The sequence below is a fragment of the Alligator mississippiensis genome, chromosome 1 (genome assembly GCF_030867095.1).
Source record: "Alligator mississippiensis isolate rAllMis1 chromosome 1, rAllMis1, whole genome shotgun sequence".
Classification (NCBI taxonomy): Eukaryota; Metazoa; Chordata; order Crocodylia; family Alligatoridae; genus Alligator; species Alligator mississippiensis.
The window spans coordinates 129,565,539-129,580,101 of NC_081824.1; the positions used below are offsets into that span (position 1 = coordinate 129,565,539).

The 14,563-nt window shown below is 44.2% G+C and overlaps 1 protein-coding gene across 1 annotated transcript in view; it reads left to right on the forward strand.

The window, feature by feature from the left end:
• The first annotated feature begins 2,959 nt into the window (after nt 1–2,959).
• Nucleotides 2,960–14,563, forward strand: part of PLEKHG1 (pleckstrin homology and RhoGEF domain containing G1) — a 203,073-nt gene continuing 191,469 nt past the window's right edge. Inside the window, exon 1 of the mRNA XM_014605490.3 lies at nt 2,960–3,114. The gene's annotated coding sequence lies outside the window, so the exon portion shown is untranslated. The remainder of the gene's footprint in view (nt 3,115–14,563) is intronic.

Here is a 14,563-nt window from a genome sequence, read left to right on the forward strand (position 1 = left end):
AGGAACAATGATTGGCCCAGGAACAGTTTCATGAATACTCTGAAGTGGTACCTGGTCCAATGCAATCTGTACCAGTTTACCTCTGAGAATCTCTGATTGCTGATGGTCATCAGTGGTGCATGTCAAACTGACAGCAAAGGGAGTGGAGCATGTTGAACTGACACCATGTCAAGGAGATAAAAATCTACAAGACAAAAGCAAGCACAGCAGCAGCAGAGCACACAGAAATGGGAGATTTGTGGAAAAGGCTTCTTGGTTGATACTGGTTTCCTCAGTCACCTGTGCACCCATCACACCTGACTTACACTCCTTAGGTCCTTACAGTCAGAGTCATAGAATCATAGAAAATTACAGTTGAAAGGGACCTCAGGAGGTCATCTAGTCCAACCCATGCTCAAAGCAGGAGCTTCTCCAACCAGATCACTTCAGCCAGGGCTTTGTCAAGCTGGACCTTAAAAACCTCCAAGGATGGAGATTCCACCACCCTCTAGGTACTTGTTCCAGTGCTTTACTACCCTCCTAGTGAAAGAGTTTTTCCTAATATCTAACCTAAACTTCCCTTGCTGCAACTTGAGACTATTGCTCCTTGTTCTGTCATCTGTAATCACTGTGAATAGTCTAACTTCATACTTTTTGGAACCCCCCTTCAGGTAGTTGAAGGCTGCTATTAAATCTCCTCTCAGTCTTTTCTTCTCCAAACTAAATAAGCTCAGTTCCCTCAGTCTTTCCTTAGCAGTCATGTCTCCCAGCCCCCTAAACATTTTTGTTGCTCTCTGCTGGACTATCTCCAGTTTGTTAACAAACTGTTGTCCTTTCTATAGCGTGGGGCCAAAAACTGGACACAGTACTCCAGATGTGGCCTCATCAGTGCAGAATAGAGGGGAATAATCATTTCCCTTGATCTGCTGGCAACGCTCCTAATAATGCAGCCCCGTATGCTGTTAGCCTTCTTGGCAACAAGGGCACACTGCTGACTCATATCCATTTTATTGTAATCCCCAGGTCCTTTTCTGCAGAGCTGCTGTTTAGCGAGTCAGTCCCCAGGTGGTAGCGGTGCTTGGGATTCTTCTGTCCTAAGTGCATGACTTTATACTGGTCCTTGAGTCATAGAGAAGTAGGGCCAGAGGTCATCTAGTCCAAGGCCCTGCCTGAGGCAGGATCATCCCTATCCAAACTATCCCATACAACCATAATCTAAACCGTATGTAAGACTACCCCCAACCCTGGCACAACACAAGACATAAAAGCCTAACTTGCCCTAAGTAAAGCAAGTGAAACCACAGCAGTCACTGTCCTGCTTCTATAAAATGTTATCAATATATGCAGCTCAAGAGGTCCCAGCTAGAGGGTGCTATTATAGGGGAAGAAAACCCTCAGTCTATACCAGCCTGACCCCAGATGAGGTAACATTCCTTCCTGACCCCAAATATGGTGATCGGTCTGACCCCGAGCAGAGGGGCAAGACCCTCTAGCCAGGAACCCCCTTGACTAAGAAAAAAAGATGCTCTAACTGCAGCATTGGAAAAGAAGGGATTTAAAAGGGCAGGTTGATCACTCTGTGCCATTAAGAAGCAATGGATAAGCCGGCTGGATCTTCTGTGCCAGACCCAGAAGCTGTTTCTCTGACAATTGGAATCAAAACTCCTAGAAGAGGTGATCTCTTCTATTAGACCAACTAGATATTTGCAAACAAATTATTGTATGTATTTGCAAGCTTTCAGGCACACTCGCCCTTCATCAGGCATAGGAGAAAGCAGAGGTTGCAAAAGTCCTCCTAGGTAGAAATGAAAATTCATATTTCACAGGAGAGCTGAAGGTGTGTGGTTAATTCTCCTGTTTGGAATAGCCAAACTCTACAACTCTTGGTTCAGAGATGATACCTTTCATTAGACCAACTAAGAAATTGCAACAACAACAAAAACCCCCAACCCCCACCAAAACCTTTTCTGCAAGCTTTTGGGCATACACACCGAAAGCATGCCAAAAAAAGTTTGCTGAAAAAGACAGGCATGAAAAAGATTTTTATTTTATTTATTTATTTTGCGATTTCTCAGTTGATCTAATAAAAGCTATCACCTCTGAACCAAGAGTTGTAGGGTTCTGCATTTCTTTTTGTCTCAGACCAACCTGGTTACTGACTGCATCCCTGTTTGTAATAGTTCATTTTGCCCAGGTTAGGTGCAGAGATTTTTTTTTTTTAATTTAATTTGTATCCAAGGCCAAATTGGACAAAACTAATTCCAAATCCAGCAGTCCAGAACCGTACGTGGCCCTACTACTGTCAAACATCCTCCACCTGCACCTGGGGCTTCAGATGTTTCCAAAACCTTTGGCGGGCATCCTACTTGGAGGCATCCTACTTTGGCAGGCATCCTACGTGGCTTGGGGTTCGGATGCCCCCTGAGTTTTGCTTGCCCTCAGCCATAAGGCCCTCAGAGCCAGCTAGGGAGGAGCCTCCCATTTCCCTAAAGTGGGCTTTAAGCCCCAACACCTTGGCAGGTACTAAATCATGCCAGAAGAACAGTTATCCCCAGGAGCGCTTAAGGAAACCTGCCCTCATGGACCCAGATACCTGGCAGGGGAAACACCACGTAAATGGCCGAGAAGCAAGAAAATTGCAGTTGAGATCCTAGATAACACGTTTGAGAGGCAGCAGCTCCTTTTTGGGCTAAGGCTGGGGTCCGCGGGGAGCGAAGAGAAGGCGGCAAAGGCGAGGCAGCCAGGGTTTCTAGGCTAGCAAGGAAGCCCCCAGACAGCGGAGGGCTTGCCGGGTGTGTGAAACCAGTAGCTGCCTCTCTAGCACCCCCCCGCCCTTCGCCGGGGGCTGTAATTTGACTGCTCTCTTTGGCTGGGCTCCAGAGCCAAGCCCGAGTGGTTAATCTGTCTCTCCTCCTTTCCCACCCCAGGGGGAGACCAGGAGGAGGAGGGACGTCAGCTGCAGCCTGAGGCCAAGCCAGGCCTCCCAGGGGAGGGGCCGAGCCGGAGCCGGAGCCGGAGCCGGGGCCGGGGAGGGAGCTGCGAGCCGCGCTGCCCGGGTGGGCCGGCGGAGGAAGGCAGCAGAGCGGCTGCGGCGCGGAGGAGGCGGAGGCTGCTGAGGAGCAGCGGCGGAGCCCGGTAAGCGCGCGGTTGCACTGCTGCCGCCCTTTCCCCCCGGGGCAGCCTGCAGGCATCAGGCTGCACCCCCTGCAGCCGAGGGGCCCCCATCCTGCAGCCCCGGGGCGGGGGACACGGACCTGCATCGCCCCTTCCCCTTCCCGGGAGGTCCCCCTTGCAAGGGGCACCCGGGAGAAGCGGCTCCCGCTCCTCGTCCTCCCCCTGGCCCGGGCTCCTGCAGCGCGTCCTCCTCTCCCCTCCCCCCAGCCCGCACGTCGGGGGGAAACCCGTGTCCCCGGGGCACCTGCCCTCTGTGGCTCCGCTGCTCCCAGGGTCTCCCGCCTGCGGCACTGTCTTCAGTCCTACCAAGTGCTTGGTTACTCCAGTTTAAGACCCGTCCTGTAATGTTTCTGCCTCAGGCAGTTGGAGCTGCCCCCTGGGATTTGGAGAGCTGTTTCAAGCCTCCTGCCCCCCCTTACATGCGTCCCGCTGTTCCCGGTGAACGGCGCTGGCACTGTACCTAGACTTATGGGAGCCCCGGTGAACTTTTGGTATTGGGCCCCACTTGGCCAGAGATAATGTTGAGAATCAAAAAATGACCATTTTGGGTCCCTGCCCCAGCCCTGGGTAGCCTCCCAGTTTGCCCGTGCCTAGTCCTGAATGGTGCCATAAATGGAGACTGGGCAAAGTAACGGGGATGCAGGTCACTGGTGAATGGCGTGATCGGCCGCACGTGCGGAGCAGCGATTTATGGTGCGATCCACTTGCGAACTGCACAAAGTGAGACCAGTCACGTGTGCAAAGCAACTTCCGCCATAAAAAGGACGGGCCAGCTAGAAAAAGAGCCAGTTGGCTGCCAAGTTAGTGCTCGGAAGTGTGTAACGGCGGTATAACTGGTTTCTGTCCAGCCTTCATTTGAATTTCTGGCAGGGCTCGTGTATCAAACTTAAGGCCTCTGCTATACATGAATGTGTGTTGCATCCTTCACTGGTGAATTGCATGATAAATTTAGACCAGCCACAGATGCAAAGTAACTATCGTGTCATTATAAAGAGTGGTCCAGCTAGAAAAAGAGCCAACCAGCTGCAAAGTTAGTGCTTGGAAAAGTGCAGCAACCCTACAGCTGGTTTCTATCTAGATTTAATTTAACCATGTGGCGGGGCTCGTGTATGAAATTTAAGGCCCCTGCTACAAGTTACCTACATTATGCAGTTAACTGGTTAATAGTGCAATAAATTTAGACCAGCCACCCGTGCAAAGAAAGACTTGGCACAAGTGCAAAGTAGTTATCTTACAATGAACTCATCAATCATAGAATAAATTTAGGCCAGCCACACCTGCACAGTAATTATTTCATGATAAAAATGACTCTGTGTGTGTGTGTGTGTGTGTGTGTGTGTGTGTGTGTATATATATATATATATATAAGGGCTTAGTCCATCTGTCTGTCTGTCCGTAACACTCTTGGGGTTGTGGCGCCCGGCGGGGTGTGGCTCCAGCCAGTGCTGCACATGGGGTGAATTGCCCGTCAAGAATGATGGTGGGGATGGAGCGCCTCCATGACGGTGGGGACTTAGCACGGGGAGGGATGGAGCGGGGCTGGACATAGAGCAGGACAGGATGGTGGGGATGGAGCGGGGGGGGCAAGGCCAGCAGTGCTGGCCTGACCCTCCCCCCCAGCCCTTCTCCTTGGAAGCGGTGGTAGCGCGGGGTGGTGGCAGTGCAGCACTGGCCTCGCCCCCCCCCTCCATCCCCGCCGTCATGGCGGCGCTCCATCCCTGCCATCCTTCTTGACAGGCAATTTGCTAGTCCAGCTATAAAGTTAGTGCTTGAAAAGGTGTAACAGCTCTATAGTTGGTTTCTATCCACCTTTAACTTGAATGTGTAGCAGGGCCCTTAGCAGTGGTCCATATGTTAAAATACAGATTGTTAGTGTTCTGCTGATTGTGACATAAGGGGTTTTAAAACTGTTACCCAATATCATTGATCAGTGGGGGATACAGAAGTTCTGGAGGGAGGGATCCTGTCTTCCTTCTGGAGATCTTGAAGACCTCCCTCCTTCTTTTTCTTGCTTTCTGTCCCTGACCCTGTAAGTCTTTTGTCACAGCCATTGTCCTTCCAGCTGAGTCAAGCTGAATGGGATGCCCTTCAGAACGCAGACTTGAGTCAGTCACAGAGTCATTGCTGAATAACATGAGGCACTTCATTTCCCCTTCTTCTCAGAAGGCCACATGGAAAACAAGGGACCTAGAACAAAACTTAGTTTCACCTTGTCCTGGCTGCTGGAATTTTTTTTCCTTAACTGTTAAACGGGAGACAGACAGACTTATGATTTCATTTATTTTTGCTCCTCCAGCTTTCATGTGATTTGCTCATCCTTTTGCTATCAATAATATCATAAAGAGAATCTGATGACTTCTCTCAATGATTAGGTATTTGTAATAAAAGCACATGAGTAGTAGTTCGCTTTGGCTTCTTTCCCTTGTTCTTGGAGGGAACTGTCTTTACTGCCTGGGACTTGTGGGTCAAATTTCCACAAGTGCTTCTTGCCCAAGCCCCTAGCTAAATTTAAAAAGGAATCCTGTTAGCTTGTACAAGGCTAAATCTGGCAGTAGTGACTTCTGGAGGTATAATTCATCGTGGTTAGAAAGGCACAGTGTAGGATGGCTTTATACTTTATTTTTATAACTTCTGATTTTTTTTTATTCATTTTTTGTAGAACAAAGTTACCTTAAATCCGAGAATTTTTTTGCCAATACATGTGGATGCTTTGGCTGACCATAAGACCTGCAATATTTATTAATATAGTTGTATATTTGGAGTTAAGGATGTTTTTCTTTTAGAAGATTAGGGGAATATGAAAATCTGCCTCTAAAGGAAACAAGTATTAAGTGACTCTCTAGTACATCCACATTTTCACTTTATTTTTTGATACTACCCCTGTAATCCCCGCTTCCCAAATTGGCAAGCTTGAAACTAGAAAACGTTCAGAGAAATATATCAATAACTTCAGTTTTGAATGATTATATCACAGTGGCATACTATTAGATACTTCTGAAGATCTTGGTAACCAATGTTGACTGGGGTGTGGAGGGTGTCTGTGTGTGTCTGTATGTCATGATACTTGTATAACTAGTGTCACTAACACAATGATGTTCTTACTTATAATTCATCATTGTCCCTTTGTCTTCTAATTCTACCACAATTTTCCTTTTTAAAGCATAGTGTACACTTTTAAAATCTGAGTTTTATGTCATGAGTTTCTCACTGCCTTTGAAAGGTTTCTCAGAATTGTTCTTATGTTAATAGATGATACATCCTAGTGTCTTTTTACAAGGAGGCCTTTGAGTAGTAAGAAAAGTTAGAAATGTAGTTTCTAAATGGTTTATTTAGAATGCTTTGATTTATAATGTTAGCCTTTGTGAAAGAGAGACTATTTGATTTGTTTTATTACATTCACCTTTGAAGTGAAGCCTAGGTTTAAGGTGATTCAGTGTCTGGTTTTTGAGTGATTTTTTCAGTAGGGGACTTCTGCTTCCATTAGAGCTTTTTGCTACAACTCTTTTACTATTTGTTGTTTTCCTTTGCATAGGATGCAAGAATTTGGAATTAACTGCTCAAATGTCTGCTTTAGGGCTATGTACTGATGGCTGGAAAGTCCTGATTACAACTGTATTGACTGAAGAAAATATGTGAGGAAACAAGTTGAACTTTTGGCTGCTAAAACTTTATCAAGGTTGGACTTTTGGGAAATCTACAGACTTCTCAACTCTTGAGGCTTTTTCATGTGCTTCTGCCCAGAGCAGGGGGGCTGGACCCAATATTCTCATGAGTTCTCTTCCAGCCCTAAACTTCTGTGAATCTCCTGATATCTCTTGCTTTAAAGCTCAGTTGCTCTTGTCCTGTAGCTATGTGAGAGTGTCATATTTTCACCTTTAAAATTGAGTTTCTAACCATTATGGTTGTGGAGAAAATCTTGAAAATGTGACCTTGCAACCTAAAGGCTAAGAACAGGAGGCAAGTATCAATTCCTCCACATTTATTTTTCTTAAAATTGTATGTTTAACCCAATCATGATTGTGGGAGTATGACTTTTGACTTCTAAGCCCTTGGGATTGGTAGTGCTAGATCGTCCTAGAGTTTGGAATTTCTTAATTGCCACATTCCCACTTTGGAGTTCATGATCCATCTTCTGGTCATGTGATCCTGTCTCCCATCTGATGCCTTCTGGGGCAATAGAATGTTTGTGAAACCTGCTCGCCCATGTACAGTCACAATTCCTAGTCTAGGAATTAATTGCTGTAAACCCTCCAATTCTAGCAGTGTTTCTTTTGTATAGTTGTATAGCACTCAGCCCACTGGGGACCTGATTCTGATTGTGGTCTTTGGCACACTATCATAAAATCAATAGGTTACAATAAATTAAGTAGAGTCAGTGAACAAAATGTTAAAAATTTGGTACCCTATCCGTAGTAGCACAGCCACTGTTAATATCTTAGTCAAGTCTGTGCCAATAGTATTAACACATCCTCTGTCTACATTTCGGAAGTGTACCCTGTATACTTTTGTTGTTTAGCCAAACAAATCCTACCTTAAAAAATACAATTCAGTTTGAAAGGATGTGGTTGTGAATTAGTCTTAGCACTCCAAAGTTAAAAGTGAAATAATTTTAAACAATATTTTCTCAGATACAGTGGGCCCTGGTATAAAATATGCACCTTGTCTTTTTTCCCAGAAGTTGTTTTGCTTTTTTGGGTAAAAAGGTGGGTTGTATGTGAGAGAATACAGTCAATTTCTCTTCATTTCTGCTGTTTATAGCTATTCCTGAAGACCTAAGAGTGCAGCACTGTATCTTGGGTCTTTGAAAAAAAATCCAAACCTCAGAATTAGTATTATAAAATGTATACTATACTCAAGTTGAGCACAGTTGAAGAAAGCAGAGGTAGGAATGTGGATTTCATTTAGAAATAAAGGTATTTTGTATCAAGAAAACATTTGCAGGGCTCCCATTAGAAGGATACAAGAACCAATCTTTAGATCCATGTTTACATGGATTTCATTTTCTGCACAGAAAGCACAATACTATATACAAGGAAATCTACATAAGAACAATTACTGCCACCTAATGTATAGTACTAATAGTACTGTACTAATGTATAGTACATGAATACATTTCATCTGCACATAGTTAAAACAATTAATCTATTGCTGTCATAGAAATGACATTGCCTTCCGGTTCCTGAAAACAAATATATGACATAAATGCCTTAATAAAAGAAATACATTAAAAGCATATAAAGTAGCAGCAATCACTAATGTATGGTACACATAGGATATGCTTTAAATATTAAAAGTAGTAATAAAGTATGGCAGTTTTCTTTTTCAATAGATTTGCTTTGTGTGATTCCAGAGTTGTCAGAGTTGCTGATTAGTAATTAAGGGCTGCCAATACATGTACTTGGGGGGAGGAGGGGCATTTTAATTAGAGTGGTTTCTGGAGAGCTGCTGTAATTAAAACACCACAGCGTCACATGTATTAAGCCCCCGCACATTTAAAAATGACCATGGGACACTTCAACAAGCTTTAAAGTGCCTCAGTGGCCATTTTTAAACCTGAGAGGGCTTATACATGTGATGCTAAAGCATTCTGATTAGAACACACAGCAGCCTCGATTTCCCGAGTTCTGATTCGAACATGTCGGAGCATGTGTATAGGCATCCATGATGTCCGACTGCACTTTTAGTTTCAGTTTTGTAATGTTAAGAGCAGATGAATTCCACCCCTCCACTAAAAAAAAGAAAGGGATTGTCTAGTTTTTCCTGGAGAACCTCTTGCTACTGGTGGTGATATACAAAAAACCCAAGGACACTAGGCTGAGTTTTGCAGGGCTGGGAATCAGAAAATCTTTATTTGAAAATGGATAATACAGAGAAGGCAAACATGGAAACTAATAATATTATTTATATAGTTTTAATTTTTAAAATGGCTTTCAGAGTACAACACACTCCTGTGGATCCAGTAAAATAGTCTAACTCTTTTGAGAAATCGCAATAGTTTTACTAACTTTCTACATTCAAATAATGCAACTCAGAGTCCCAAAACTTTGATTGGTCTAAGGAATTTTAATCTTGTGAGATTTTATTTTTAATTTCCTTTTGGTTTTCAACCCTTTGGGGGTCAGTTCTTCTCATTTTTTCCAGCCTCCGTGGTTACTTTTCTCAGAAACCACAGTGACTAGAAACTAAGATGCTCATGTGATACCATGACTCCAGGAGTTTGGCTGTCAAGAAGAGCATCAAATATCATGAGAACTGGCAGAGACGCAAAACTGTTGGGAATAAGGGAAGTGCAAGGCAATAAAATAACTAGGTTGAAAGGGTAGCTTTAGTAGTAGTTAGAATGAAATACTGGTAATTTGAACTAAAAAGTGCATTTGAACCTTGGCCATCTGAAGTGTGAAACGTGAAGCTAAATAACTTAAGCCATACCTAAACTGGACTTGTAAATTGTTATTTAAACCATGGTAATTCAACTTCAGCATTTGTCTAAATTTTGTTTTTTCAGAATGTTGAAACCATATACTTGATAAGGTCCTAGATCCTTTTTCAGATACAATTCTATAAAGATAGACCTTCACAGGTGGGCTTGCCAAGCAAAATTGAGAGCATTATTCTCAGTTACTTTGAAATCCTAACTTTTACATGAGTTCTCTTAAGCATGGTTAAAAATCTGGAGAGGGCTTGGTGGGGAGGGGAAAGAAACAGTTTATGGGGCAAAATAATACAACAATAAGGCTAACAGAAAACTCTAATACCAATTTATTTAAAGTCATGACAATTTCAGATATCGGTAACTCAGGCCTGAGTTGCCCACCTACATGCAATTGTCGTGGCACTTGTTATTTGGGAGAGTGAGAAATAGGAGGTGACAACATGTTTGGGATTGGTTTTTAATGATAGTCCAACCTTTAGATGTGTTAGTATCTCTTTGTGCTGGCAGTGAAGGCCAACCTTTTCAGCTGGTGTACCCTGAAGTAAGTCCTGCCTACTCTGAGTGCCTGTCTGAAACCCTTCCTCTGCCTGATCCATTGCTCTACTGTCTCTTTCCTGCCTTATCTGTGCTGTTCTCTCTGGGTCTGCTGTGTGCCAAAAGTGGCTGTGCATGCCACTGATTGGCACCCCAGCTGTATTGTTTTGCAGAAGACAATAAATATATGCTAGACTCTAGGTTATATGCTAGGAGCAAATGTTTTCTTGATACAAAATACCTTTATTTCTAAATGAAATCCGCGTTCCTAGCTCTGCTTTGTGTGAATTCTGATTTAAGGTTACATTTTTGTTCGTTATCTACCTGGCAAATCCTCTTGTTTTCAATATTGGGTTTCTTAAAATATTAATATGTACAACTTGTCTTAGGATGCATATTTGGTATTTTGTTTCATTATTTCTTTAAAAACATTGTAGTGGAGGTGTGATGTGGTGTGTTAAATATGGCGTTTTCTGGATGTGAGAGAAATATTTGAGGTTAGGGACCAGATGGGAATAACAGTTAATAGGCTGACTTAATGCACTGGTGTCCCAGTTGTAGGAGTGGTTTGGAACCTGATTAAATTGACATACACTTATATTGGACCAAAAGGGAGACAGTTGGGTGGTCTGGGCTTGGTTTCTCTTGTTAACCACAGCAGACATCCTCTAATTTGAAATCTCTGCTTTCTTAAAAGCGTATTTATTGTGTTAGGGTGGCTTTCCCTCAGAGTACATGTCTTCTGAGAACAGCCAGCGTTCTAGTCAGCACTGCATTCCAGCCCAGTAGTGCATGCTACCAATGGGTCAAGCACTACAGCAAAAAGTTGATTTGGCCAAATAATCACCCTTTCACCATTTCTTTGACTTCTGTGAGAATAATTCACAGCGCTTGCCATCTTATTAATAGGAATAATTTTGGCTGCCTCCCATACAGAGTATATTTTGAAAAGAAAGCGTTGGATTGACATATTTTAGAGGCGGAAATTAAAAGCTGAGTTTTGTTTTCTGTTTTATTGCACAGCGATGCCAAATTCTCAGGTGCCAAATGTTTTATATAGATTTTGATGACTGAATACTCTTAAGTTAAACATACCACTCCTCTGCCCGCCCCCCTCGCCTGTGTCTTAATTTAGTTTTTTGTAGGGGTTTTGTTTAACTTGGTCCTGTGTAAGTCTGCCTTTAGGTTTTTAATACTATAATTAGACTTTGGCTCGAAAGAACACTTGCACACATTCTGGAGATATCTGTTGCTAATGTGTTTAATACCTTTTAATCCTATTTATTTTTTAAGAGAGCAAGTTGAGAGTGCAGAGTCTTTTATTAATCATAGTTATTTTAGAAGTGAACTAACTATTTATAAAAGCACATAACAGTTTCTTTTACAAAAACATAAGTTACAGTACCAAGTTATACTGTGCAATAAATATGCTCCACAATAATGAACACAGGCTTTTATATTAGTGTGTATGAGAACAAAATTTTATATGGGAGCTGGGTGGAAACAGTTTTCCCATTTTGTGACACTTTCTGAGACTTCAGAAATGTTCCTTATCGCAATGAAATTGAGATTGTTGATGCTTTTCTTGGAGGGAGAAAAACAGATTGAGAGAGACCTACTCCAAATAGTCTGCAGCCTAGTGGAGGGTTCACTTGTAATATGGGTAGGGACCTACCAAACTCATGGTGGAAGTAGAGTGCGTGGTGGCTCCTTTAATCTTGTATGTTCCCCCGCACATACCTCGCCCCTTGTACCCCACCCCCACCAATGCTGATTAGCAGAGGGCCCCACCACTCCCTCCTGATTAGCAGGGAAGCTAAAACCACAGTTTTAAACATGGCACCGTTTTTGCCTCCCTGCCAGTCAGCAGCAAACACCAGGGCTGTTGGGGCCCCTGAGCCAATCAGTGGCATGAGAGAAAAATTGCACTGTATGTAAAACCACATTTTTCATCTCCCCACTGATCAGGTGCAAGCCATAAGTGGGTCCCCTGCACCAATCAGCAGGGGGGGAGCGCGTGCGGAGGGCAGCACAGAGGAATCTGCAAGATTAAAGGATCCACAGAGCACCCACTTCTGTCATGAATTTGGTAGTTCCCTAGATATGGGAGACCAGTGGTCTGAGCTGGGCAAAGGAAGGACTTGAACCTAGAGCTCCCAAATCCCAGCTGAGTGCCATGACCAGCAGGTTCTAGGCTCTTCTGGGGAGGCATGTCCCTTGTTTAGCCTGATATCCTCTTCTGAATCTGAGAAAAATTTGTTGATTAAGACTTTCATAGAAAAAGCTAAGGTTCCAACAAATTAACATTTTCTGATGGAAAAAAGAAAATAATAAGAAAGTTATTGAACGGTTCTATTTTATCCCCATTGGCAATCATTTTACCTCTAGGTTTTTTTGGTTGGTTGGTTTTTTAGAAGAAATTGATTCCTTTAACATTTAAATAGAGTCCTTTGCCTTTTGGAAGTCTTGGGAACAAGGAATATGATGGAGTAAATGGCACAATTAAATACAAAGCATACAAAACATTTAATATCATGGTTTGCTTTCATCACAGCCTAAAATATGTTATATACTTGAGGAACTGCACTGTTAAACTATAATCAAAGAAAACCTGCTAAAGTAGCTTTTAGATTTTTGCTTTCAAATTTAAAGAGAGGAACTTTACTGGTTAATTATTCATTATAAATATGAAGTTGGAAAATACACAAAGTCCATTTGAAGTCCACTCTTAGTTTCTTTAGGTAATTTTCATTGAGAAAACTATTGGAAGGAATGGTTGCTTCATACAGGGCACATCTACATGAGACAGTTACTGCGCAGTTGACTAATTAACTGTGCAGTAAATGTCTTGGTGTCTACATGTACATCCCTGTTAGGGTACAGAGAACTAATAAACTCCATGTGAAGTTTCTTTGGGTGCAGCAGCACACATGTAGACACTTCCCTGGCTGACTGGGGCACAGGGTTCTTCATTGTGGGGCTAATCAGCAGGCATCCCCCAAGCTAAAGCATCCTTGTGCTTCAGCCAGCCGCTCTGCAGCATGTGGAGCCTGGTTGGAACAGCCCCCAGGTCCCCAGCCAGCCTGCACTGCTGTGACTGGGCTCCACGTGCTGTGCATGAATAAACTCTGGAGCAATATGCTTTGGAGTTTTCTTGCTCCTGGGTTCATGTTCAAACGGCATGCCCTAGAGCAAGAAACTCCAAAGCAAGCCCCAGAATTTATTCATATGCATTAATTGGCCCTGGAAAAGGGCCAGTGTGGTTCCCATTTACAAAAAAAGGGAGGAAGGAGGACCCAGGAAACTTTTGGCTAGGTAGTCTTACCTCAATCCTGGGTAAGCTTTTTGAGAGAATTATCCTGGCGCATGTCCACGAGGGGCCAGCAGGGGAGGTTATGCTTAGGGGCAACCAACTTAGGTTCATTAGAGGCAGGTCCTGTCAGACCAACCTGGTGGCCTTCTATGACCAGGTCACAAAATCCTTAGACGCAGGGTTAGCAATGGACGTAGTCTTTCTGGACTTCAGGAAGGCCTTCAACACTGTCTCTCACCCCATTCTCATTTAAAAACTAGGGGACTGTGGTGTCGACACCTACACAGTCAAATGGGTTGCTAACTGGCTGGACGGCCGCACCCAGAAAGTGGTGGCGGATGGGTCATTTTCGACCTGGAGGGATGTGGGCAATGGGGTCCCCCAGGGGTCAGTCCTCGGACCCATGCTGTTCAATATCTTCATCGGTGACTTGGACGAGGGGGTAAAAAGCACCCTGTTCAAATTTGCTGACGACGCTAAGATGTGGGGGGATGTGGGCATGCTAGAAGGGAGGAATAGGCTGCAATTGGACCTAGATAGGTTACAGGGGTGGGCGGATGAGAACAGGATGAATTTCAACACCGACAGTGCAAGGTACTGCACCTGGGGAAGAAGAACCAGCAGCATACCTGCAGGCTGGGGAGCTCCCTTCTCGTCAGTGCAGAGGCAGAAAGGGATCTTGGAGTCATTATTGTCGGCCCATGTTTATTTTGGCATCAGTGTGGGGACGCGGTCAGGAAGGCCAACCACACCTTGTCATGCATCCACAGATGCATCTCGAGCAGGTCTAAGGAGGTGATCCTCCCCCTCTATGCGACACTGGTCAGGCCGCAGTTGAAATACTGCAGCCAGTTCTGGGCGCTGCACTTCAGGAGGGATGTGGACAACATGGAGAGGGTCCAGAGGAGGGCCACTCGCATGATCAGGGGGCAGCAGGGCAGGCCCTGTGAGGAGAGGCTAAGGGACCTGAACCTGTTCAGCCTTCACAAGAGAAGGTTGAGGGGGGATCTAGTGGCCATTTACAAACTAGTCAGAGGGGACCAGCAGGCACTGGGGGAGTCCCTGTTCCCCCGAGCACTACCAGGAGTGACTAGAAATAACAGTCACAAGCTGGCAGAGGGTAGATTCAG